Genomic DNA, 26749 nt, shown 5'->3' with positions numbered 1-26749 from the left:
TCTTAAAAAAATTTACAGGTACCAGTTACGAGATACATATTCGTCCTTGGAATAAAAGCAGTTATACAGGAGAAATGATTTTAGGGTACATTTACAACTGATTTGCTTCCTGTCAGATATTTTATGTTACTGGGCAAATCATCAAAAATTTTCGTTGCTGCATACTGAAGCCCACTCTGAGCGACTGACGGCTTTCATAATTTTTTCCTCTAGTGTTGTAGATGTGGATATCACTGTGCCACTATGACACAAATGATGAAAAGTGGAGATAAACCTTCGCCTTACCTGACATCTGTATTTGTCCTGATACGTCGAGATAACCCACAAAGAAAGTTCACTTTTGGGACTGTGTCCGACATATTTAACAACATATTTTGAACTCGAAATTCTAAGTTTACTTTATTCATGGTTTTCCTATCATCAGAGTCACAAGCTTTTTCTTAAAAAAATTAATGTAAGACATTGCTGTAAAAGTGTTCAAAAATGGTTCAAATGGCTCTGAGCACTATGCGACTTAACTTCTTAGGTCATCAGTGGCCTAGAACTTAGAACTAATTAAACCTAACTAACCTAAGGACATCACGATGCAGAAACACCCATATTAATGGGTGGTGTAGCCTCCATGGGTGGCAATGAAGGCACCTAGTCTGGTACCCAATCGATCGTGCAGATGGTGGATGCTGTTCTGGGATACGTTATGCCGCGCTTGCTCGATCTTCCTCTGTAAGAGTTGTTGGTTGACAGGTCGCAAGAGTCACTTCTCGTCCTATCATATACCACACTTGGTCGACTGGAAACAAGTACAGAGATCATGCTGGCCAGGGAAGACGCTGCTCGTCTTGCAGAACACATTGAGTTTTCTGTGCAGTGGTTGCGCGAGCATTGTCCAGTTGGATTATCACCTTCCTGTTGGAAAAGCAGCAAAAGAACACGTTTAACATTCTGCACGTACCGAGTGCTGGTTAGCACCCCCTCCAGGAACACCAAAGGTTAACGAGACGTGTAGTTCGTCGTACCCCAGGCCTTATCAGTGTGTGTTTGACAAAAGCACTCTACAAGACAACGCTCACCAGGTCTATGTCGTTCGCGCAAATGACCATCGCTTGCGCTCTGGCAGAATCTGCTTTCAGCGCTGGAGACCACGGCGCGCCATTCCGTCTTCCAAGTGATCCTCCAGCGGGGCCAGTCGAGCCGTGCACGTTGATGCTGGGCGTGAGTGGAAATCGGAGGTGAGCGTGCCTGTAGTCCCACTGCCGATAACAGGTTCGCAACAGAGTTCGTGTTGACACGTCTGGGCTCACAAGCACTCTTATCTGTGCTGTGGTAGCTGTACGATCTGCCACAATACAACGATCCTGGCGGGCGACTGTGCTGTGTGGCGTCCAGAAGCTCGCCTACCAATGTGACAGTGCTCACGTGATCACTGATACCAGCATAGTTTCACAGTTGACGCAGCACGTCCAACTTGTGCGGCAGTTCTCCGAAAGGGCCATCCCGCCACTCTGAAGGCCACAATTTGACCCCTTTCAAACTAGCTCAGTTGGCTATGGAAAGGACGAGTGCGTCTCGCCTCCGTGGTATGGTTGCCTGCTTATTTCAACCGTTTGCGCCACACTGAAAGTTCTACATCTACATCTACATCGATCCTCTGCAAATCACATTAAAGTGCCTGGAAGAGGTTTCATCGAACCACCTTTGCAATTCTCTGTTATTCCAATCTCGTATAGAGTGCGGAAAGAAGAACACCTGTATCTTTCCGTACGAGCTCTGATTTCCCTTAGTTTATCTTTGTGATCGTTCCGCCCTATGTAGGTCGGTGTCAACAAAATATTTTCGCATTCGGAGGAGAAAGTTGGTGACTGGAATTTCGTCAGAAGATTCCGTCGCAACGAAAAACGCCTTTCTTTTATTGATTTCCAGCCCAAATCCTGTATCATTTCTGTCACACTCTCTCCAATATTTCGTCATAATACAAAACGTGCTGCCTTTCTTTCAACTTTTTCGATGTACTCCGTCAGTCCTACCTGGTACGAATCCCACACCGCGCAGCAGCATACTAAAAGAGAACGGACAAGCATAGTGTAGGCAGTCTCCTTAGTAGGTCTGTTACATTTTCTAAGTGTCCTGCCAATAAAACGCAGCCTTTGGTTAGCCTTCCCCACAACATTTTCTATGTGTTCTTTCCAATTTAAGTTGTTCGTAATTGTAATACCTAGGTATTTAGTTGAATTTACCGAAGTTTAACGAGCTCCTTTTAGCACTCATGTGGATGACCTCACACTTTTCGTTATTTAGGGTCAACTGCCACTTTTTGCACCATTCAGAAATTTTTTCTAAATCGTTTTGCAGTTTGGTTTGATCTTCTGATGACTTTAAAAGTCGATAAACGACAGCGTCATCTGCAAACAACCGAAGACGGCTGCTCAGATTGTCTCCCAAAACGCTTATGTAGATAAGGAACAGCAAAGGGACTATAACACTACCTTGTGGAACGGCTGAAATCACTTCTGTTTTACTCGATGACTTTCCGTCAATCACTACGAACTGTGACCTCTCTGACAGAAAATCGCAAATCCATTCACATAACTGAGACGATATTCCATAAGCACGCAATTTTACTACGAGCCGCTTGCGTGGTTGTTGTTGTTGTTGTTGTTGTGGTCTTCAGTCCTGAGACTGGTTTGATGCAGCTCTCCATGCTACTCTATCCTGTGCAAGCTTCTTCATCTCCCAGTACCTACTGCAACCTACATCCTTCTGAATCTGCTTAGTGTATTGATCTCTTGGTCTCCCTCTACGATTTTTACCCTCCACGCTGCCCTCCAATGCTAAATTTGTGATCCCTTGATGCCTCAGAACATGTCCTACCAACCGATCCCTTCTTCTACTCAAGTTGTGCCACAAACTTCTCTTCTCCCCAATCCTATTCAATACCTCCTCATTAGTTACGTGATCTACCCACCTTATCTTCAGCATTCTTCTGTAGCACCACATTTCGAAAGCTTCTATTCTCTTCTTGTCAGAACTATTTATCGTCCATGTTTCACTTCCATACATGGCTACACTCCACACAAATACTTTCAGAAACGACTTCCTGACACTTAAATCTATACTCTATGTTAACAAATTTCTCTTCTTCAGAAACGATTTCCTTGCCATTGCCAGTCTACATTTTATATCCTCTCTACTTCGACCATCATCAGTTATTTTACTCCCTAAATAGCAAAACTCCTTTACTACTTTAAGTGTATCATTTCCTAATCTAATCCCCTCAGCATAACCCGATTTAATTTGACTACATTCCATTATCCTCGTTTTGCTTTTGTTGATGTTCATCTTATATCCTCCTTTCAAGACACTGTCCATTCCGTTCAACTGCTCTTCCAAGTCCTTTGCTGTCTCTGACAGAATTACAATGTCATCGGCGAACCTCAAAGTTTTTACTTCTTCTCCATGAATTTTAATACCTACTCCGAATTTTTCTTTTGTTTCCTTTACTGCTTGCTCAATATACAGATTGAATAACATCGGGGAGAGGCTACAACCCTGTCTCACTCCTTTCCCAACCACTGCTTCCCTTTCATGCCCCTCGACTCTTGTAACTGCCATCTGGTTTCTGTACAAATTGTAAATATCCTTTCGCTCCCTGTATTTTACCCCTGCCACCTTCAGAATTTGAAAGAGAGTATTCCAGTTAACGTTGTCAAAAGCTTTCTCTAAGTCTACAAATGCTAGAAACGTAGGTTTGCCTTTTCTTAATCTTTCTTCTAAGATAAGTCGTAAGGTTAGTATTGCCTCACGTGTTAAAACATTTCTACGGAATCCAAACTGATCTTCCCCGAGGTCCGCTTCTACCAGTTTTTCCATTCGTCTGTAAATAATTCGCGTTAGTATTTTGCAGCTGTGACTTATTAAACTGATAGTTCGGTAATTTTCACATCTGTCAACACCTGCTTTCTTTGGTATTGGAATTATTACATTCTTCTTGAAGTCTGTGGGTATTTCGCCTGTCTCATACATCTTGCTCACCAGATGGTGGAGTTTTGTCATGACTGGCTTTCCCAAGGCCATCAGTAGTTCTAATGGAATGTTGTCTACTCCCGGGGCCTTGTTTCGACTCAGGTCTTTCAGTGCTCTGTCAAACTCTTCACGCAGTATCTTATCTCCCATTTCATCTTCATCTACATCCTCTTCCATTTCCATAATACTGTCCTCAAGTACATCGCCCTTGTATAAACCCTCTATATACTCCTTCCACCTTTCTGCCTTCCCTTCTTTGCTTAGAACTGGGTTGCCATCTGAGCTCTTGATATTCATACAAGTGGTTCTCTTTTCTCCAAAGGTCTCTTTAATTTTCCTGTAGGCAGTATCTATCTTACCCCTAGTGAGACAAGCCTCTACATCCTTACATTTGTCCTCTAGCCATCCCTGCTTGGCCATTTTGCACTTCCTGTCGATCTCATTTTTGAGACGTTTGTATTCCCTTTTGCCTGCTTCATTTACTGCATTTTTATATTTTCTCCGTTCATCAATTAAATTCAATATTTCTTCTGTTACCCAAGGATTTCTATTAGCCCTCGTCTTTTTACCTACTTGATCCTCTGCTGCCTTCACTACTTCATCCCTCAGAGCTACCCATTCTTCTTCTACTGTACTTCGTTCCCCCATTCCTGTCAATTGTGCCCTTATGCTCTCCCTGAAACTCTCTACAACCTCTGGTTCTTTCAGTTTATCCAGGTCCCATCTCCTTAAATTCCCACCTTTTTGCAGTTTCTTCAGTTTCAATCTGCAGTTCATAACCAATAGATTGTGGTCAGAATCCACATCTGCCCCTGGAAATGTCTTACAATTTAAAACCTGGTTCCTAAATCTCTGTCTTACGATTATATAATCTATCTGATACCTATTAGTATCTCCAGGATTCTTCCAGGTATACAACCTTCTTTTATGATTCTTGAACCAAGTGTTATGATTAAGTTATGCTCTGTGCAAAATTCTACAAGGCGGCTTCCTCTTTCATTTCTTCCCCCCAATCCATATTCACCTACTATGTTTCCTTCTCTCCCTTTTCCTACTGACGAATTCCAGTCACCCGTGACTATTAAATTTTCGTCTCCCTTCACTACCTGAATAATTTCTTTTATCTCGTCATACATTTCATCAATTTCTTCCTCATCTGCAGAGCTAGTTGGCATATAAACTAGTACTACTGTAGTAGGCATGGGTTTTGTGTCTATCTTGGCCACAATAATGCGTTCACTATGCTGTTTGTAGTAGCTAACCCGCACTCCTATTTTTTTTATTCATTATTAAACCTACTCGTGCATTACCCCTATTTGATTTTGTATTTATAACCCTGTAATCACCTGACCAAAAGTCTTGTTCCTCCTGCCACCGAACTTCACTAATTCCCACTATATCTAACTTTAACCTATCCATTTCCCTTTTTAAATTTTCTAACCTACCTGCCCGATTAAGGGATCTGACATTCCACGCTCCGATCCGTAGAATGCCAGTTTTCTTTCTCCTGGTAACGACATCCTCCTGAGTAGTCCCCGCCCGGAGATCCGAATGGGGGACTATTTTACCTCCGGAATATTTTACCCAAGAGGACGCCATCATGATTTAATCATACAGTAAAGCTGCATGTCCTCGGGAAAAATTACGGCTGTAGTTTCCCCTTGCTTTCAGCCGTTCGTAGTACCAGCGCAGCAAGGCCGTTTTGGTTAATGTTACAAGGCCAGATCAGTCAATCATCCAGACTGTTGCCCCTGCAACTACTGAAAAGGCTGATGCCCCTCTTCAGGAACCACATGTTTGTCTGGCCTCTCAACAGATACCCCTCCGTTGTGGTTGCACCTACGGTACGGCCATCTGTATCGCTGAGACACGCAAGCCTCCCCACCAACAGCAAGGTACAGTATCAAAAGCCTTCCGGAAAGCCAGGAATACGGAATCGATCTGATATCTCGTGTCAATAGCACTCAGCACTTCATGTGAATAAAGATCTGATTGTGAGCATTCCCTATTAAAGGGTAGCAGACACAGATGTCTCCATGGTAGCTATGCCTCTACGCTAACTGTTGGTGGTTGACGTTGAAATCATTATTAACACGTCTACTACAGCCACCACCCCCCTTCTTCAGCCGTAAGAACATCAAAATCGACATCGTCTTTCCAGAGGCACTAATTTTTTCCGGCAGTGCAACTAAATTTTTGGATTTTATTAATCTGTGACGAATTACAGATTTCAGGTCGAGAATCCAGTCCGTCTGTTTATTGAAGTTCTATTAATGCTGTACTGCTGTTATCGTTGTTTAAGAAATTAAAGATTCTCGGCGCAGTCTACGCCTGGTTCAAAATGGTTCAAATGGCTCTGAGCACTATGGGACTTAACAACTGTGGTCATCAGTCCCCTAGAACTTAGAACTACTTAAACCTAACTAACCTAAGGACATCACACACATCCATGCCCGAGGCAGGATTCGAACCTACGACCATAGCGGTCGCGCGGTTCCAGACTGAAGCGCCTAGAACCGCTCGGCCACACTGGCCGGCTCTACGCCTGGAAAAGGTGTGATTTCAGGATATAAAATAGGAGAGGAGCAGAGCTTGTAATTTTAAAGTCTGCCGATTACGTTATACTCGCTAATGGTGGAGCAGAGTGTGCAGGAAGACGCAGCTCGTCCGCGCTGCAGGCAGCGGTGGCGCACGCGTGTATTTACACGACGTGAGGTCCGTGGTGTGCGCAATGAGGCCAGGGAGCGACCGGGCCCCAGCGGCGGGACCTCATCACCAGCAGCAACGGTCCCAGCGTAAACAAGAGCAGTGTCGTGCGCCGGCGGCCGCGGGGTGGTTGTTCTTTTTCCGGGGAAGCCAAATTCTGAGCGGGGCCAGAATAGCTCCCACAGTAAATTGGATGCTGTAAAGAAAAGTACTTAGGGATCAGTCACAATTACTACGTTAAGATTACTCTTTTGTCCTAAATCTCTTATGTCGACCTCCAGTTAATCTCAGTTCGCTGCGGGAGTGAACAAAATCTTGCCTCGAAAGTTACTTAATAAATTGATACCCCAAAGGGCCTGTACTGTCCCACTGTACTAATCCAAAAACTGCACGACAGAAAACTTTGGTTTGTACAGTCATCCACCCGGTCACCACAATCATTCATATTTGTCTAACATTCAGCAACTGACGATCGAAGGGATCTGTGTCAATGAACTTTGGATACCAGTCACAGAATCCTGTCCCCTATTTTGACTAGACCAGCAGTGGGAATCTTCCTACAAGTCGGTCAGGAGGCCTGAAGACGGCGTAATATGTCGCAGAAACTGGTTGCTCAATAAAATAACAATCGGAAATTTAGGCGGCTGAAGGGTGTTTTCATTCGACCTTGTCATCTGTATAAAGATGGACATACAGAAACATAAAGAAGGTTGTTACAAATAATACATACCACTCGTCTCACTGACTCATTACTTCTTGGTTTAATAAAATACGTACAAAATCTAAATATTATTTACCTTACGTAACTTTAAAAAATTAAACTATTCAAAGAAAACTCTTTTTCATTCTAAAGTTAGGTCGGATCTAATGTTGAGTGGGAGACGAGGGAGATGGGGATATTGTTGTGGTCTTCATTCCGAAGACTGGTTTGATGCAATTCTCCACGATACCCTAACCTGTGCAAAACTCTTCGTCTCCAAATAACTACTGCGACTTGCATCTTTTTAATCTGCTTACTGTATTCATTCTTCAGCTTCAATTTTTACCTCCCACACTGCCCTCCAATACTAAATTGGCGATCGCTGGACGCCTCAGAATGTGTCCTATCAACCGATTCCTTCTTCCCGTCAGTTTGTGCCACAAGTTTCCTTTCTCTCCTACTCAGTTCAGTACCTCTACATTAGTTATGTGATATAACCATCTAATCTTCAGTATTCTTCTGTAGCACCACATTTCAAAAGCTTCTATTCTCTTATCGCCTAAACTGTTTATCGTCCATGTTTCATTTCCGTACATGGCTAAATTCCGCGCAAATACTGTCACCTAAATCTACATTCGATGATCACAAATTTCTTTTCTTTAGAAATGCTTTTCTTGCCTTTGCCACTGTACACTTTATCCTCTCTAGTTCGGCTACCGAAATCACAAAACTCATTTACTACTTTAACTGTCTCACTTCCTAATCTAATTCTCACAGCATCACCCGATTTAATTCGACTATACTCCATTATTCTTGTTTTCCTTTTGTTGATCTTCATCTTAAATCCTCCTGTCAAGATACTGTCCATTCCGTTCAATTGCTCTTCCAAGTCCTTTGCAGTCTCTGGCAGAATTAAAATGTCGTCGCCAAACCTCAGAGATTTTATTTCTGATCCATGTACTTTAATTTTCTTTGATTTTCAGATTATTCTTTGATTTGCTTACTGCTTGCTCGGTGTACAGTTTGAATAACATCGGGGATAGGCTGAAAACCTGTCTCGGCTGAACATTTAGTTTCGATGCGGTATCGATGGTATCATCTTTATCTTCACCCGGCACACCGCTTTCCTTTCACAGCTACACGGCAGACGCACTTTTAAACGTCCCACCGGCGCGCATCCGGGCAAGTTCGTGCTTCTATCGCTCGCTTCTCTCTGACTGGTGGCGTCACTCGTACACGCCACCAGAGGACGCTAAATTGACACGACTTCGCTGCCTGCGGCTCTGAATGGAAGGCGCATCTTTTTAAAGCAGTTCCCACTCACAGCTCCACCCCGTATTCAGGACAACCATAGACTTACCAACGCTAACACACAAGACTGCTCTGGGGACAATACGTCGACGTAGTACGACGCTACTAGACGTTACTAGTATTCAGACACTCACAGGATGTATCAGCTTTCAACTCTTATCTATCAAGAACGTTAGGAGTCTTAATCTCACTATACAGGGTGGTCTACTGATCTTGACCGGCCCAAACATCTCACGAAATAAGCATCAAACGAAAAAACTACAAAGAACGAAACTCGTCTAGCTTGAAGGGGGAAACCAGATGGCGCTATGGTTGGCCCGCTAGATGGCGCTGCCTTAGGTCAAACGGACATCAACTGCGTTTTTTTAAATAGGAATCCCCATCTTTTATTACATATTCGTGTAGTACGTAAGGAAATACGAATCTTTTAGTTGGACCACTTCTTTCGCTTTGTGATAGGTGGCGCTGTAATAGTCACAAACGTATAAGTAATAGTTACAAAACTAACATTCCGCCAGTGCGGACGGTATTTGCTTCGTGATACATTACCTATGTTAAAATGGACCACTTGCCAATTGCGGAAAAGGTCGATACTGTGTTGACGTATGTGATCAAAATGACCAACGGGCGTGTGCTATGTATGCTGCTCGGTATCCTGGACGACATCTTCCAAGTTTCCGGACCGTTCTCCGGATAGTTACGTTATTTAAGGAAACAGGAAGTGTTCAACCACATGTGAAACGTCAGCCACGACCTGCAACAAATGATGCTGCCCAAGTAGGTGTTTTAGCTGCTGTCGCGGCTAATCCGCACATCAGTAGCAGATAAACTGTGCGAGAATCAGGAATCTCAAAAACGTCGGTGTTGAGAATGATACATCAACATCGATTGCACCTGTACCATATTTCCTTGCACCAGGAATTGCATGGCGACGACTTTGAACGTCGTGTACAGTTGTGCCACTGGGCACAAGAGAAATTACGGGACGATGACAGATTTTTTGCACGATTTCTATTTAGCGACGAAGCGTCATTCACCAACAGCGGTAACGTAAACTGACATAATATGCACTATTGGGCAATGGAAAATCCACGGTGGCTGCGACAAGTGGAACACCAGCGACCTTGGCAGGTTAATGTATGGTGCGGCATTATGGGAGGAAGGATGATTGGGCCCCATTTTATCGATGGCTATCTAAATGGTGCAATGTATGCTGATTTCCTACGTAATGTTCTACCGATGTTACTACAAGATGTTTCACTGCATGCTGAATGGCGTTGTACTTCCAACATGATGGATTTCCGGCACATAGCTCGCGTGCGGTTGAAGCGGTATTGAATAGCATATTTCGAGAAAGGTGGACTGGTCGTCGAAGCACCATACCATGGCCCGCACGTTCACCGGATCTGACGTCCCCGGATTTCTCTCTGTGGGAAAGGTTGAAGGATATTTGCTACCATGATCCACCGACAACGCCTGACAACACGCGCGAGCGCATTGTCAATGCATGTGCGAACATTACGGAAGGCGAACTACTCGCTGTTGAGAGGAATGTCGTTACAGGTATTGCCAAATGCATTGAGGTTCACGGACATCATTTTGAGCATTTATTACATTAATGTGGTATTTACAGGTAATCACGCTGTAACAGCATGCGTTCTCAGAAATGATAAGTTCACAAAGGTACATGTATCACATTGGAACAACCAAAATAAAATGTTCAAACGTATCTACGTTCTGTATTTTAATTTTAAAAAACCTACCTGTTACCAAGTGCTCGTCTAAAATTGTGAGCCATATGTTTGTATTACAGCGCCATCTATCACAAAGTGAAAAAAGTGGTCCAACTAAAACATTCATATTTCTTTACGTACTACATGAATATGTAATAAAAAATGGGGGTTCCTATTTTAAAAAAACGCAGGTTATATCCGTTTGAGTTATGGCAGCGCCATCTAGCGGGCCAACCATAGCGCCATCTGATTTCCCCCTTCAAGCTAGACGAGTTTCGTTCTTTGTAGTTTTTTTCGTTTGATGCTTACTTCATGAGATATTTGGCCAAGTCACCATCAATGGACCACCCTGTACATAACTCAGCAACACAAAAGAACCTGAAGTTATACATAGTTATGTAGCATGACGTGCAAAAAGTCATGGGATAGCGTCATGCACATATAAAGGTGACGGTAGCATGGCGTACACAAGGTATAAAAGAGCAGTCCATTCGCGGAGCTGTCATTTGTACTCAGGTAATTCATGCAAAAAGTTTCCGACGTGATTATCGCCGCACGACGGGAATTAACCATTTGCACAAGAACGGTATTTGAAGCTAGACGCTTGGGACGTTCCATTTTTGAAATAGTTAGTAAATTCAATACTCCAAGATCCACACTGTCAAGAGCGTGCCGATAAAACTAAATTTCAGGCCTTATCTCTCACCACGGGCAGCGCAATATCCACCGGGCTTCGCTTAACGACCGAGAGCAGCGGCGTTTGTGTGGGGTTATCAATGCTAACAGACAAGCAACACTGTGTGCAATAACCGCTGAAGTAAATGTGGAAAGTACGACGTACGTATCCGTTAGGACAGTGCGACGTAATCTGGCGTCAATGGGCTGTGGCAGCAGACGACCGACCTGAGTGACTTTGCTGACAGCTCGACATCGCCTGCAGCGCCTCTCCTGGGCTCGTGACCATATAGGTTGGATCTTCGACGACTGGAAAACTGTGGCCTTATCAAATCAGTGCCGATTTAAGTTGGTAAGAGCTGATAGTAGGGTTAGAGTGTGGTGCAGGCCCCACGAAGCAATGGACCAGAGTTTTCGGCAGGTACTGTGAAAGCTGGTGGTGGCTCCATAATGGTGTGGACTGTCTTTTCATGCAAATGACTGGGTCCTCTGGTCCAACTGAACTGATCACTCACGGGAAGTCGCTATGTTAGGCTTCTTGTAGACTATTTCCAGACATTCTTCATGTTTCCAAACAACGATGGAATTTTTATGGATAACAATGCACCACGTCACAGGGCCACAACCGTTCGCGATTAATTCGAAGAACATTCTAGACAATTCGAGCGAAAGATTTGCCCTCTAACGTCGACCAAAATGAATTCCATGAAACATTTACGGGGCATGCGAGCGGTCAGTTCCTGCACAAAATCTTACATTGCCAATACCTGCACAATTATGGACTGCTATAGGGGCGCCGGCTGATGTGGCCGAGCGGTTCTAGGCGCTACAGTTTGGAACCGGGCGACTGCTACGGTCGCAGGTTCGAATCCTGCCTCGGGCATGGAAGTGTGTGATGTCCTTAGGTTAGTTAGGTTTAAGTAGTTCTAAGTTCTAGGGGACTGATGACCTCAGATGTTGAGTCCCATAGTGCTCAGAGCCATTTGAACCATTTTTTGCTATAGAGGCAGCATGGGTCAATACGTCTGCAAGGGACTTCCACCGGCTTGGTGAGTCCATGTCAGGTCGAGCTGCTGCACTAAGCCGAGTAAAAAGAAGTCCGACTCGATATTAGGAGGTATTCCTTGACTCTTGTCACCTCTGTGTACATGTCCATTACCATAAATAAACTTATTAATCTGTAACCTTTTGTTAATTTCTGGTTGTGTTTATTAGCCACCTCCACTAGTGACACCTGCACCTCAAGTTTCTATTTTTTTTCATGTAGAAGACATACGCTTGTGAAATCAGATGAATATTTTTGAAACGTCGTATACTCTACAGTACGATTTAGAATTGAATAGTTAACAGTAATTTGTCTTGACATTAATTCTCGGTGTAGAACTAATTAATTAACAGTAACTGAACATGTCATGGAACACAAACTGCCAGTTATTTATCTGTAAAACTCAAGTGTTGGTATAAAAGAATTGTCATCTTCATTTCTCCATACCAAACCCATCACTGCCTGCATTTGAACCATAACCGGCCTCAGCTTGGACAAGTCTCGCCGTTTGGATTCGTGATTTATGTAATTACTCTTCTTTTCTGGATTGCGCTACATTTTTTGCCATCGATTGTAGGGTTTCTCATTTGTTTTGATCATTTCGAATACCTTTTTGTCCAAAAATAAAATTTTTAAAAAAGCATCCAGCAACTGTTGTTAAGGTACTAGCCAGGGACTTCAACCAACATGACTGCGTTTCCTTGTTCCTTTTCAAGATATGACTTGTTCTGACTAATGAGCGTTCCATTTAAATTGTAACAAAGCTCATCGAACAAAGTACACAAGCAGGCGGCATTTTATTGATCATTAATTTTTTGGGGGCCTTTGGATTGTGTGTCCACTACCTCTATGAAATCTCTCAATTTTACTTCGTCAACGTAAATGAATTTGCATGGTGCGATTTCTGAAAGGTCGTGGACATACAACTTGAAGAGGGCTTGAGACGGGATGGAATCCTATGGCCAGACATTAAAGCAGTTTTCTACGGGTTTGTTCCATATGAATTTACATAAAAATTATTCATATTTGTAATCGTAAGGAAGATCTTGTGACGTAGTATGGCCTTTGTGAATTCCAAAGCGCATTTTTCCTCACAGCGCCATAACTAGGAAGGTAGTAACACTCCATGACACGAACCCATGAAAGGAGAAAGCATCATGGCTAGAAACTCCACCTGCCACTGGAACAAGAACAAACTTTAACACATGATACAATGCTACGTACGCTCTGGCACGCAGTTTCCTGTGGCCTGCATAGTCTGTAGAGAATATAGCTTTAGATGGGCCAGATGTCAGATGAAATTTGTTTGGCGTATCAGCTACGAAACTGGATCTTTGTTTCCAACGAAATTCAACGATAGTTTCTTGGTCTCGTAAATTTTAAATTGCCAAATTAATTGATAAAGACGAACTCCCCGAAGAAAGTAGTTTCATTGCATACACGTTCTTTTAGTTTCTTTTCACCCAAGTCACAGGAAATATTATGTCTTAGCATATATCAGTCTGTCACATCGAATGATACACAATGCCGTTTAGATACAAATGAGGGTACAGAACTGCAAATAGTGAATATAAGCCTGATCTACGAGTGGACTTCGGAATTTAAGTTATACGTTGTTATAACAAGGCAAGCAATTTTTACTGACTACTGCACTACATTTCGAAGTGCCACAGATACATGTCTGTCCCTCAATACAGACGCAAAATCTCTGTAAACAATGGTCAAAACGATCTACCAATAGTTCAATTCCTCGACGATAGAAATCCGCTCCTAGATCACGAAGCCAGCAGAGAAACGCTGCGTGAACGTACTCATCGTTGGAAAATCTCTGTCCCGCACATGTCTTTTCAGTTTACGGAAAGATGGAAAAGGTACGGTGCAAGATCTGAACTATATGGTTGCTGCTCCCAAATCTCCCATAGAAAACGACGAAGCAAAGCTCGTGTTGTGTACACTAGGGCTACTGATAAAATATCGATATATATACGTATAAAGTTATCGATATTGGTGTATCGATTTTGCTCAAAAGTTATTGACAGCGGCAGGCAGTGTATTTTCCACATGTATCGATACACGGATTTCGAAAGGGCAATATCGAGTGAAGATATTTTTATTTTATATTTTTTTTCGGAGTTTTCGATAAATATCTGAAATAGTGTTATTGAAATCATAGTAGAACAAAATTTTACATTCAGTGTGTAAAGGTGTCTTACTACTTTTTGAGCTTTCACCATGTCCAGTCTTTCTCTTTTTACTGTGTGAAGCAAGTATAGGGGGCACAAAGAAGTCAGGTTTCACTGGAGGGTAGCGGTGTGAATGGAATAACAAGACTTCCGACGTGAAGAAATAGCACACTAGTTGTGTTAAAAAACACATTGGCATTCTTCAAAAAGTTAGAACGATGAACAGAAATCTAAATGACAGTACTGGTCTTTTCGGCAGGAGGAGACGTGTTAGGGGTGAAACTGACGTAATCGGTGCTCGGCGCTACCAACAGAAACTGCAATGTTTAACTTTTGCACGCAGTTTTGACCCTACAACTGCTAGCTCGCTGGCGTTTGCAGAAATGAGAGATCAGGGAAATCGACGGAAGCGTTCCGGACAAATTCGATATGTGACGAAACCGAACGACAGACCCCTCGGACACCTTTTATTGCATATATATGAAGATGGTATCTGTTCTTTAGGATTTGTCGGAAACAACAGATACCATCTATATATATATATATAAGGCTCACCGGCCATTTGACCACCTTCTTCTGTGCGGATGCACAAACAGTGCCCGAACTCTTATGGGAATCGGCAGTAAAGCCGCGAGTAATGAGTATGGTGTGCAGGGGCACTATGAATGTAGTGCGGGACAAAAAGTTGCGAATGTGGGTTTCGCGGGAGGCGTGCCAGAGATAAGACCCTGCAGTCACACTATCCTCTGTGTCCTCGGTGGCTCAGATGGATCGCCGGCACCGTAGCTCAGCGTGTTCTGTCAGAGGGTTAGCTACATTCTGTAACAAAAAACAACTGAGTGAATGGATAAGCGAAGAACCTAAATGGGTATCATAGGACGTCCGCCTCGAACAAATTCAACGAACAATATTGAACAAAAGGAGATTAAAAAACCGATAGAGCGTCTACCATGTAAGCAGGAGATCCCGGGTTCGAGTCCCGGTCGTAGCACAAGTTTTTCAACTGTCCGCGTTGACTTATATCAACGCCTGCATGCAGCTAAGGGTATTCATTTCCTTGTAAACTTTTATTTTGCCACTTACATGCAGTGGGCATTGTCAGTAGAGTGGTTATCGTCAAGCGTGAACGTGCATCGTTTTCCTTTCATTTCTTGCTCATCTGCCGATGATGATGGTTGAAATAATCGCAGAAATCTGCAGATACCAGTATTTGAATTCTGGTCACTATTTTGACCGGAATTGGGGCTGGAATCTCCCTACACGTCGGTCAGGGGCCCGCAGATGGCGTAGCAAATCGCCGGAACTGGTAGCCAAATAAAATAACAGTTTGCGAATTCGACGGCTGATAGGCGTTCGATTTGACGACCTGCAGCGAACAGCCGAGTCTCGCAACCATCTCTGAAAAGATGGAGATAAAGATCAAATGTAACCTTTCATTGGCGCATCTGCACTGCTTTGTAGGACGGGTCAGCAGCCGGCTAGCCACTGAATTCTGCTGCTGTGGCCTCGAACTGGTGACTTATCAGAAGGAAGGAAGGAAAGAAGGAAGGAAGGAAGGAAAGAAAGAAGGATATTGGGTTTAACGTCCCGTCCACTTCAAGGTCACTAGAAACGGAGCACAAGCTCAGACAAGATAAAGGTTGGTGAAGGAAATCGGCCGTGCCCTTTTCAAAGGAACTATCCCGGCATTTGCCTGGAGTGATTTAGGGAAATCACGGAAAACCCAAATCTGGGTGGCCGGACACGCATCTGAACCGTCGTGCTCCCGAGTGCAAGTTCCTTGTTTGTGCTAACCACTGCGCCACCTCGCTAGGTCGGTGACTTCTTCTGGAAGATCCGTCTCGCGTCCTCATCTGGCACAGCCCTGTCTTCTTAGCTGGGGTGCGAGACTCAGAATAATTTTATTACAGTCGACAGCAGCACGCTTCTTGTGAATATGCATCACTATAGTTCAATTTTTTTATCTTGGCGGCTCGCGCATGCCCGCCCAGACGCGTGAGATTGCTGCGTTGCCAGTTGCACACGACGCACGCGCCAAGAGAAGCAGCGTCATAGTATAGTATAGTTCGCAAACTTAAGTTTAGGGAGGAGCGCGCAGTTCATGAAGTAAAGCCTCATTAACCCTTTCGCTGCTACAAAGACGTGCTCCAAGATTTCCCCGCTGTGCGCGATTTTGTCACTGCACTGCTCGCCTGTGCAGTAACATGGTGTTCCGACTGCTTTGACACACTTATCATTCAATTTAACAAAACGTATTTGGCCCAAAAATTGGATTTTTACACATTTTTCTTGACTGATACCTTCCCCCCATAAATGACTTAATTTTGTTTCGATTTCAACGCAGTTATTATGCAGCATTAAATGTAGTAAACCACTGCACGAAATTTCGAAGAGTTTGCAGAGGTAAATGTCCACAGCATATACTTTCCGTATGGTCGATTTTAGTTGCCACAATGTTAAGAATGAAATGTGGATAAGATACCTAAATTTCATAGAAAATTTACTGTATAACAATAGCTCGTTTAATTTAAGTAAAACATAGGTGTCGTATGTAATATTGAGAAGTATTCCATCTTTCGCGACTGTAACAAAAGTTTTATTTACACCGGGCGTGTTTGGCTTTATTTTAAAGCACTTCAATCAATCAAAAGGAAGTAGACGAAATACATTAAACAAAACTGTGGACTTGCAAAAACATTAGGACTTGAATACACCGTCTATCAGTGAAGTGCTCTGAGCTATGTCAAATATAATTTTTGTGTGTGGCACACAAAAACAGCATTTATTTGCTAAAACACTGATCAGACGGCAGAAACGTTGAATATTGTGTTACTGCAGCACAAAACTACGAAAGGTGACTTGGCAATAGAGGAGACAAAATACTGTCCACTGAAGATGCCTCAAAAGAGAAAAACGTGTCTGGTCTAAATAAAACGCTTATTACAGTTGCAGAAGAGGAATATATTTCAATACCATTGGTAAAATTGCGACTGTGGAACAAAAACAAGAAAGAGAACTTGAGTACCATTGTGTATGTGCCATACCTTTCATTGATTGAAGTGTTTTAAAATATAGCCAAACGCGCCCGGTGTAAATAAAAATTTTATTACAGTCGCGAAAGACGAAATATTTCTCAATACTACATACGACAACTACGTGATACTTAAATGAAATGAGTTTTTGTTATACAGTAAATTTTATATGAAATTTAGGTATCTTGTACACATTTCATTCTCAACATGGTGGCAACTAAAATCGACCATACGGAAAGTATACGCTATGGACTTTTACCTCTGCAAACTCTTAAAAATTTCGTGCAATGGTTTACTACATTTAATGCTGCACAATAACTGCGTTGAACATCAAAACAAAATTAAGTCATTTATGGGGGGGGAAGGTATCAGTCAAGAAGATGTGTAAAAATCCAATTTTTGGGCCAAATACTTTTTGTTAAATCGAATGATAAGTGTGTCAAAGGAGTCGCAACACCATGTGTCTACACAGGCAAGCAGTGCAGTGATGACAAAATCTCGCACAGCACGGAATGCGGGGAGCACGTCTCTGTAGCAGCGAAAGCGTTAATGAAGAGATAAAGCACAAGAAATTTCCAAAAATTACATTCAAACGAATAAAATTCATTAAGTAAGACACTTCGATATTGTCTATAAATAAAGAAAATATTAAGCACCGCATAAGGTTTGAATTGATGACCTTTCGTTTAGCAGCCCAACACGTTACCCATTACGCTAACGCATCTTGTCCATTAACAAGTCTCCTCCTCACGCAAAATACCGACAAACACTGTTAGTATGACTATGAGTTACTCATGCTTCGTCAAAGTACAATAGGAAATCGAAATAAACAATTACCGCTGTTCTTTATTGCGAAAAAGCGGTTCGTGAGATTGATGCAAACACCTTTCCTTGCTATCGCCTGAATTAGGAGGCTTATTGCTTGTTTGGTTTAATTAATTAATAGAATATGAAGCAATTGGTATAAAGAATGCTTTTTCCAAGCTTTCTATAAAAGAAAGTCTGCTAACAAGACATTGCTTTTGTTCTATTACTTTATTTATGACTGAACGTTTCTAAAACTGAAGACACTCGTCCTTGCTTTGCACTGCAGTCGTGATCTGGCAACGTCGTTCTCTGTTCATTGGCTGACTGTGTTTTGTGACGTCAGATGCGCAGAACGAACCTAAACTCAGCCGCCATCATAAATGACGCGCGCTATAGTCATCTGCCTTAAAACACCACTGCCGTTGCTGGTGTGGGAACCGGCCTGGCCCCTTCCTGCGCTGTGCGGTACAGCTGAGTTCGCTGTTTCAGCGAACTAACCTGCCTCGCAGCACTGCAACGCTGCGCTGGCCTTGGTGAATTATTACTGTGACAACACCCCACACTCGCCTGCCGCCGGCACTGCTGTAATACATGTCCAGGCTCGCATTAATATGCCCATATATGGTTCTTACTCGATCACTAAACCTACACTCCTGGAAATTGAAATAAGAACACCGTGAATTCATTGTCCCAGGAAGGGGAAACTTTATTGACACATTCCTGGGGTCAGATACATCACATGATCACACTGACAGAACCACAGGCACATAGACACAGGCAACAGAGCATGCACAATGTCGGCACTAGTACAGTGTATATCCACCTTTCGCAGCAATGCAGGCTGCTATTCTCCCATGGAGACGATCGTAGAGATGCTGGATGTAGTCCTGTGGAACGGCTTGCCATGCCATTTCCACCTGGCGCCTCAGTTGGACCAGCGTTCGTGCTGGACGTGCAGACCGCGTGAGACGACGCTTCATCCAGTCCCAAACATGCTCAATGGGGGACAGATCCGGAGATCTTGCTGGCCAGGGTAGTTGACTTACACCTTCTAGAGCACGTTGGGTGGCACGGGATACATGCGGACGTGCATTGTCCTGTTGGAACAGCAAGTTCCCTTGCCGGTCTAGGAATGGTAGAACGATGGGTTCGATGACGGTTTGGATGTACCGTGCACTATTCAGTGTCCCCTCGACGATCACCAGTGGTGTACGGCCAGTGTAGGAGATCGCTCCCCACACCGTGATGCCGGGTGTTGGCCCTGTGTGCCTCGGTCGTATGAAGTCCTGATTGTGGCGCTCACCTGCACGGCGCCAAACACGCATACGACCATCATTGGCACCAAGGCAGAAGCGACTCTCATCGCTGAAGACGACACGTCTCCATTCGTCCCTCCATTCACGCCTGTCGCGACACCACTGGAGGCGGGCTGCACGATGTTGGGGCGTGAGCGGAAGACGGCCTCACGGTGTGCGGGACCGTAGCCCAGCTTCATGGAGACGGTTGCGAATGGTCCTCGCCGATACCGCAGGAGCAACAGTGTCCCTAATTTGCTGGGAAGTGGCGGTGCGGTCCCCTACGGCACTGCGTAGGATCCTACGGTCTTGGCGTGCATCCGTGCGTCGCTGCGGTCCGGTCCCAGGTCGACGGGCACGTGCACCTTCCGCCGACCACTGGCGACAACATCGATGTACTGTGGAGACCTCACGCCCCACATGTTGTGCAATTCGGCGGTACGTCCACCCGGCCTCCCGCATGCCCACTATACGCCCTCGCTCAAAGTCCGTCAACTGCACATACGGTTCACGTCCACGCTGTCGCGGCATGCTACCAGTGTTAAAGACTGCGATGGAGCTCCGTATGCCACGGCAAACTGGCTGACACTAGAGTTGTGGCGATTCGTGAATGAATCGTTCATTTGAATGACTCTAAGTAAAGAATCGTAAGAATCGAATCGTGATACGGACGAATCGTCATTCAAAAGAATCGTAAGAACGATTGCGTGTTTCCGAGTCGTGACGATTCCAAGTTCCAACGATTCATCGATTCTTATCTTAGTACGCTATGCTTCGAAGACAACTTCCGAGTCGTGCCGAATGATTACGACCGCCAGATGGCAGTCAAGTGGAGGATGCGTGTGAACAAAGGAAGCAATTTTGCACCACATTTTGCACGAATCGACTCCTCTTTCCTGGCATACTGAAATAAAACAATAGATGCATTCCAATCAAACGTGACCTTTCATCAATTAAGGTATTACACGTATAAATCGAGAATCACACTTGTAACGTTATATGCATGTTTACTCATAAATAAACTATTTCTGCCATATCTTATCATGACACAGATCGATTCTAAACCCATTGAAAATTTCAGACATGTCCTGCCATCTGTGAGTAAGATGTAGTACTTTTTGCATTCTGTAAGAATCGTGCCATCGCAGACTAGAATGAATCGTGAAAGAATCGTGAACGAATCGTAGGAATCGATTCGCAATGTGAGATTGAATCGTAGGAATCGAATCGGGAAAAAGAATCGTGTTGCCGAACTCTAGCTGACACTGACGGCGGCGGTGCACAAATGCTGCGCAGCTAGCGCCATTCGACGGCCAACACCGGGGTTCCTGGTGTGTCCGCTGTGCCGTGCGTGTGATCATTGCTTGTACAGCCCTCTCGCAGTGTCCGGAGCAAGTATGGTGGGTCTGACACACCGGTGTCAATGTGTTCTTTTTTCCATTTCCAGGAGTGTATTTTCATATCCCACTACATGCCTGTCAAAAATATGGACAATTTTTTTAACCAAAGGAAATGATGACCTGCCACACAGATTAGATGCTGCTGCAGCCAATCTTACTCACCATGCTGCCTATGCTACTTAAGAGTCTTCATCAGAGAGCCGTGCGGACGCGCCAGCAGAGGTAGCAGCAGCAGCATTTGCCTGATACACAGTAATTTAGGTTCTGGTCTTTTTCAGGTGCTTGTGCATAGGAGTGAAGTGTGCCCTTTATATTTTACTGTGTAGACTGATGGTTACCAAATTACTGTAAGTTTTCGTTTTGAAGTACATGACCTTGTGTAAGGCGGCTTCCTAGTGTAATTCTCCCGACATCTGACCTCCACGTCACATTCCTAAGTTTAAATCTCGCGCTGGTACATGGCATATAGTTTAGATCAGAGCATTTTAGTTTGCATACCTATCTCGTGCAGTAGTTTTCTGGTAAGCAGAGTATCCAGTAACCGGTAACTGTAGAGACGAGGGCTATTCGGAAAGTAAGGAACGACAGGTCGCGAGATGGAAACCACAGTGAAAAGCAAAACTGTTTTATTTGCAACGGTTAGCTACACCTTCCAGCTACTTCTCTACACAGTCGACTCTCAGACTTAGACAGCTGTCGTAGCGTTGCACCAACTTTTCAATTCCCTCGTCATGGAAGACAGCGACCAGAGCTTTCCGACAATTTTCTACTCTGTACTGCAGCTCGTTGTCTGTGTCAAAATATTGTCTTCATAGCCAGCTGTTCATTTGGGCAGAGATGAACCTCAGGGGTAGCAAATTACGAGGTGTGTTGTGGGTGAATCAAGCACTTCCCACCGAAAACGCTGCAGGAGCATCTTCGTTGCCCCTGCAGAGTGCGGCCGAGAATTGTCATGTAGAACGAACCGTATGATATGTATGTTATGTGGATTGCAGAGCTTGAGGCGAAATCTTTCACCAGGCCCTCATACTTGGCGGGAGACGCTAACATGTAGCCATCTTTACGTTCTCACTGCGAGCTCAGAACTGAAAAGAGCTACATGAAGCGATCGGTGGGCGTACTGGACACAGTGCCCAACGCATCTGTGCAAAGCTTCATCAGAATTTCACTGTATTTTCCATTTCGCGACCGATCGTTCCTTACTTTCCGAATGACACTCGTACATCCACTAGAGTAGAGAAATTTAGTTTGCCGTCTCAGGGCGTAGTGAGAAATCTGCAGAGCAGTTTTTAGGGTTTCTTTATTCTCCTACATCTACATCTACGTGATTACTCTGCTATTCACAATGAAGTGCCTGGTAGAGGGTTCAATGAACCACCTTCAAGCTGTCTCTCTACCGTTCCACTCTCGTACGGCGCGCGGGAAAAACGAGCACTTAAATTTTTCCGTGCGAGCCCTGATTTCTCTTATTTTATTGTGATGATCATTTCTCCCTATGTAGGTGAGTGCCAACAGAATGTTTTCGCAATCGGATGAGAAAACTGAAATTTCATAGAAGATCCCGTCGCAACGAAAAACGCCTTTGTTTGAATGATTGCCACTCCAATTTACGTATCATGTCTGTGACACTATCTTCCCCATTTCGCGATAATACAAAACGATCTGCCCTTCTTTGTACTTTTTCAATGTCATCCGTCAGTCCCACCTGATGCGGATCCCACACCACACAGCAATACTCCAGAATAGGGCGGACAAGCGTCGTGTAATCAGTCTCTTTGGTAGACCCGTTGCAGCTCCTAAGTGTTCTGCCAATGAATCGCAGTCTTTGGTTTGCTCTACCCACAATATTATCTATGTGATCGTTCCAATTTAGGTTATTTGTAACTGTAATCCCTAAGTATTTAGTTGGATTTACAGCCTTCAGATTTGTGTGACTTATCGCGTAATAGAAATTCAGCTGATTTCTTTTAGTACTCATGTGAATAACTTCACACTTTTCCTTATTCAGGGTCAATTGCCACATTTCGCACCGTGCTGATATCTAAATTATTTTGCAAGTCGTTTTGATCATCTGATGACTTTACAAGACGGTAAATGACAGCATCATTTGCAAACAATCTAAGACGGCTACTCAGATTGTCTCCTATGTCGTTAATATAGATCAGGAACAATAGAGGGCCTATAACACTTCCTTGGGGAATGATGGATATTACTTCTATTTTACTCGATGACTTTCCGTCTATTACTACGAACTCTGACCTTTCTGACAGTAAATCCCGAATCCAGTCGCACAACTGAGGCGATATTCCGCAGGCACTCAGTTTGTGAGGATCGGTGTCGGCCGGACGAGGTGGCCGCGCGGTTCTAGGCACATCAGTCCGGAACCGCGAGACTGCTACGGTCGCAGGTTCGAATCCTTCCTCGGGCATGGATGTGTGTGATGTCCTTAGGTTAGTTAGGGTAAGTAGTTCTATGTTCTAGGGGACTGATGACCTCAGATGTTAAGTCCCATAGTGCTCAGAGCTATCTGAACCATCAGGATCGATGTCGAAAGCCTTCTGGAAATCTAAAAATATGGAATCAATTTGACATTCCCTGTCGATAGCACTTATTACTTCATGAGTATAAAGAGCTAGTTGTGTTTCAAAAGAACGATATTTTCTGAAACCGTGCTGACTATGTGTTAATACATCTTTTTCTTCGAGGTACTTCATAGTGTTCGAATACAGTATATGTTCCAAACCCCTACTGCAAATCGACGTTAGTGATATAGGCCTGTAATTCGGCGGATTACCCCTACTTCCCTTTTTGGATATTGGCGTGACTTGAGCAATTTTCCAGTCTTTAGGTACGGATCTTTCTGTGAGCGAGTGGTTGTATATATTTGCTAAATATGGAGCTATTTTATCAGCATACTCTGAGAGGAACCTGACTGGTATACAATCTGGACTCGAGGCCTTGCATTTTTTAAGTGATTTAAGCTGCTTCGTTACTCCGAGGAAATACAGGGTGAGTCACCTAACGTTACCGCTGGATATATTTCGTAAACCACATAAAATACTGACGAATCGATTCCACAGACCGAACGTGAGGAGAGGGGCTAGTGTAAATGGTTAATACAAACCATAAAAAGTGCACGGAAGTATGTTTTTTAACACAAACCTATGTTTTTTTAAATGGAATCCCGTTAGTTTTGTTAGCACATCTGAACAAATACGTAATCAGTGCCGTTTGTTGCATTGTAAAATGTTAATTACATCCGGAGATATTGTAACCTAAAGTTGACGCTTGAGTACCACTCCTCCGCTGTTCGATCGTGTGTATCGGAGAGCACCGAATTACGTAGGGATCCAAAGGGATCGGTGATGAACCTTAGGTACAGAAGAGACTGGAACAGCACATTACGTCCACATGCTAACACCTTTTTATTGGTCTTTTTCACTGACGCACATGTAAATTACCATGAGGGGTGAGGTAAAGGTACACACGTGGTTTCCGTTTTCAATTACGGAGTGGAATAGAGTGTGTCCCGACATGTCAGGCCAACAGATGTTCAATGTGGTGGCCATCATTTGCTGCACACAATTGCAATCTCTGGCGCAATGAATGTCGTACCTCGCCGCAGTACATCTGGTGTAATGTCGCCGCAGGCTGCCACAATACGTTGTTTCATATCCTCTGGGGTTGTAGGCACATCACGGTACATATTCTCCTTTAACGTACCCCACAGAAAGAAGTCCAGAGGTGTAAGATCAGGGCCGGCCGAAGTGGCCGCGCGGTTAAAGGCGCTGCAGTCTGGAACCGCAAGACCGCTACGGTCGCAGGTTCGAATCCTGCCTCGGGCATGGATGTTTGTGATGTCCTTAGGTTAGTTAGGTTTAACTAGTTCTGAGTTCTAGGGGACTAATGACCTCAGCAGTTGAGTCCCATAGTGCTCAGAGCCATTTTGTAAGATCAGGCGAACGGGCTGGCCAATTTATGCGTCCTCCACGTCCTATGAAACGCCTGTCGAACGTGTACCTCGCCCCTCATGGTAATGTACATGTGCGTCAGTGAAAAAGACCAATAAAAAGGTGTTAGCATGTGGACGTAATGTGCTGTTCCAGTCTCTTCTGTACCTAAGGTCCATCACCGTTCCCTTTGGATCCCTACGTAATTCGGTGCTCTCCGATACACACGATCGAACAGCGGAGGAGTGGTACTCAAGCGTCAACTTTAGGTTACAATATCTCCGGATGTAATTAACATTTTACAATGCAACAAACGGCACTGATTACGTATTTGTTCAGATGTGCTAACAAAACTAACGGGATTCCATTTAAAAAAACGTAGGTTTGTGTTAAAAAACATACTTCCGTGCACTTTTTATGGTTTGTATTAACCATTTACACTAGCCCCTCTCCTCACGTTCGGTCTTTGGAATCGATTCGTCAGTATTTGATGTGGTTTACGAAATATATCCAGCGGTAATGTTAGGTGACTCATCCTATATACTTCTATGTCTCTCATCTTGGCAGTTGTTCTTGATTGGAATGCAGGAATATTTACTTAGTCTTCTTTGGTGAAGGAGTTTCGGAAAGCCGTGTTTAATAACTCTGCTTTAGTAGCACTGTCATCAGTGACTTCACCGTTGTTATCGCGCAGTGAAGGTATTGATTGCGTCTTGCCGCTGGTGTGCTTTATGTATGACCAGAGTCTCTGGGTTTTCTGCCATATTTTGAGACCGAATTTCGTTGTAGAAATTAATAAAAGCATCTCGCATGGAAGTACGCGCCATATTTCGAGCTTCTGTAAAACTTTGTCAATCTTGGGGATTATGCGTTCTTTTAAATTTGGCATGCTTTTTTCGTTGCTTCTGCAACAACGATCTGACCCATTTTGTGTACCATGGTGGATCAGTACAATCACTTACTAATTTATGTGGTATATATCTCTCAACTGCTGTCGATACTATCACTTTGAAAACATTCCACTACTTTTCTACACTTACGTGATCAGATCGGAAGGTGTGAAGACTGTCTCTTAAAAAGGAGTTAAGAGCATTTTTATCAGCTTTTTTAAATAGATATACGTTGCGTTTCTTTTTGACGGTTGTAGGTGTTACGGTATTCAGCCTAGCAGCAACTGCCTTGTGGTCGCTAATCCCTGTGTTCGTCACAATACTCACTATTTGCATATTTGTATATTTTGATTGCATTCCAAAATCAGTAGCGCCATTTGAGATCTTACATCTATTTTACACACTACGATATGGTTAGGGACTGTGCTTGTTGTGCGGGAACTGAAGGAGAATTGGCTGTTTTCCGTAAACAGCTGGAAGCAGCGTTCGCAACTGACGACATGCTTCTGGCTAATATTCAAAGTTGTGGCGGAATCGGGGCTCTGGCGACGAGCCCTTTGGTGGCTTTGGAATCCGCTGGTGACGCGGATGTCACTGTATCTCCTGATTCGCCACATCTGACTGGTCCGTCCTCAATCGAGAGTGAGACAGTGGTGGATTCGCGTGTCACTGGACGGAATGCGAAAGAGGTAGCAGGTCGTACGGCAGGGCTTAACAACTGGCCGGTTTTGAGCGCGAGTACTCGCGTCTGCTCAGGCACGTGCTCACGAGCAGGTGCAAGGTCTAGGAGTAGGGAGGGAGGGGAGGGTGGAGAGGGAGGGGAGGGAGGGGAAATGCGCGCGCACGTTTGAATGTGATCTCGCGTTCGTAGCAGATTTAACTAGCCATCTGAATGCTTTGAACATTTTACTACAAGGTAAAGATTTGCTAATTACTCATTTCATAGATCGAATACGAGCTTTTAAAATGAAATTGACACTTTGGGTGAGTCAGCTGGAATCA

Source organism: Schistocerca nitens, chromosome 2 (assembly GCF_023898315.1).
Source record: "Schistocerca nitens isolate TAMUIC-IGC-003100 chromosome 2, iqSchNite1.1, whole genome shotgun sequence".
In the NCBI taxonomy this organism is placed as follows: domain Eukaryota; kingdom Metazoa; phylum Arthropoda; class Insecta; order Orthoptera; family Acrididae; genus Schistocerca; species Schistocerca nitens.
Note: the sequence above shows the minus strand (reverse complement) of the source record.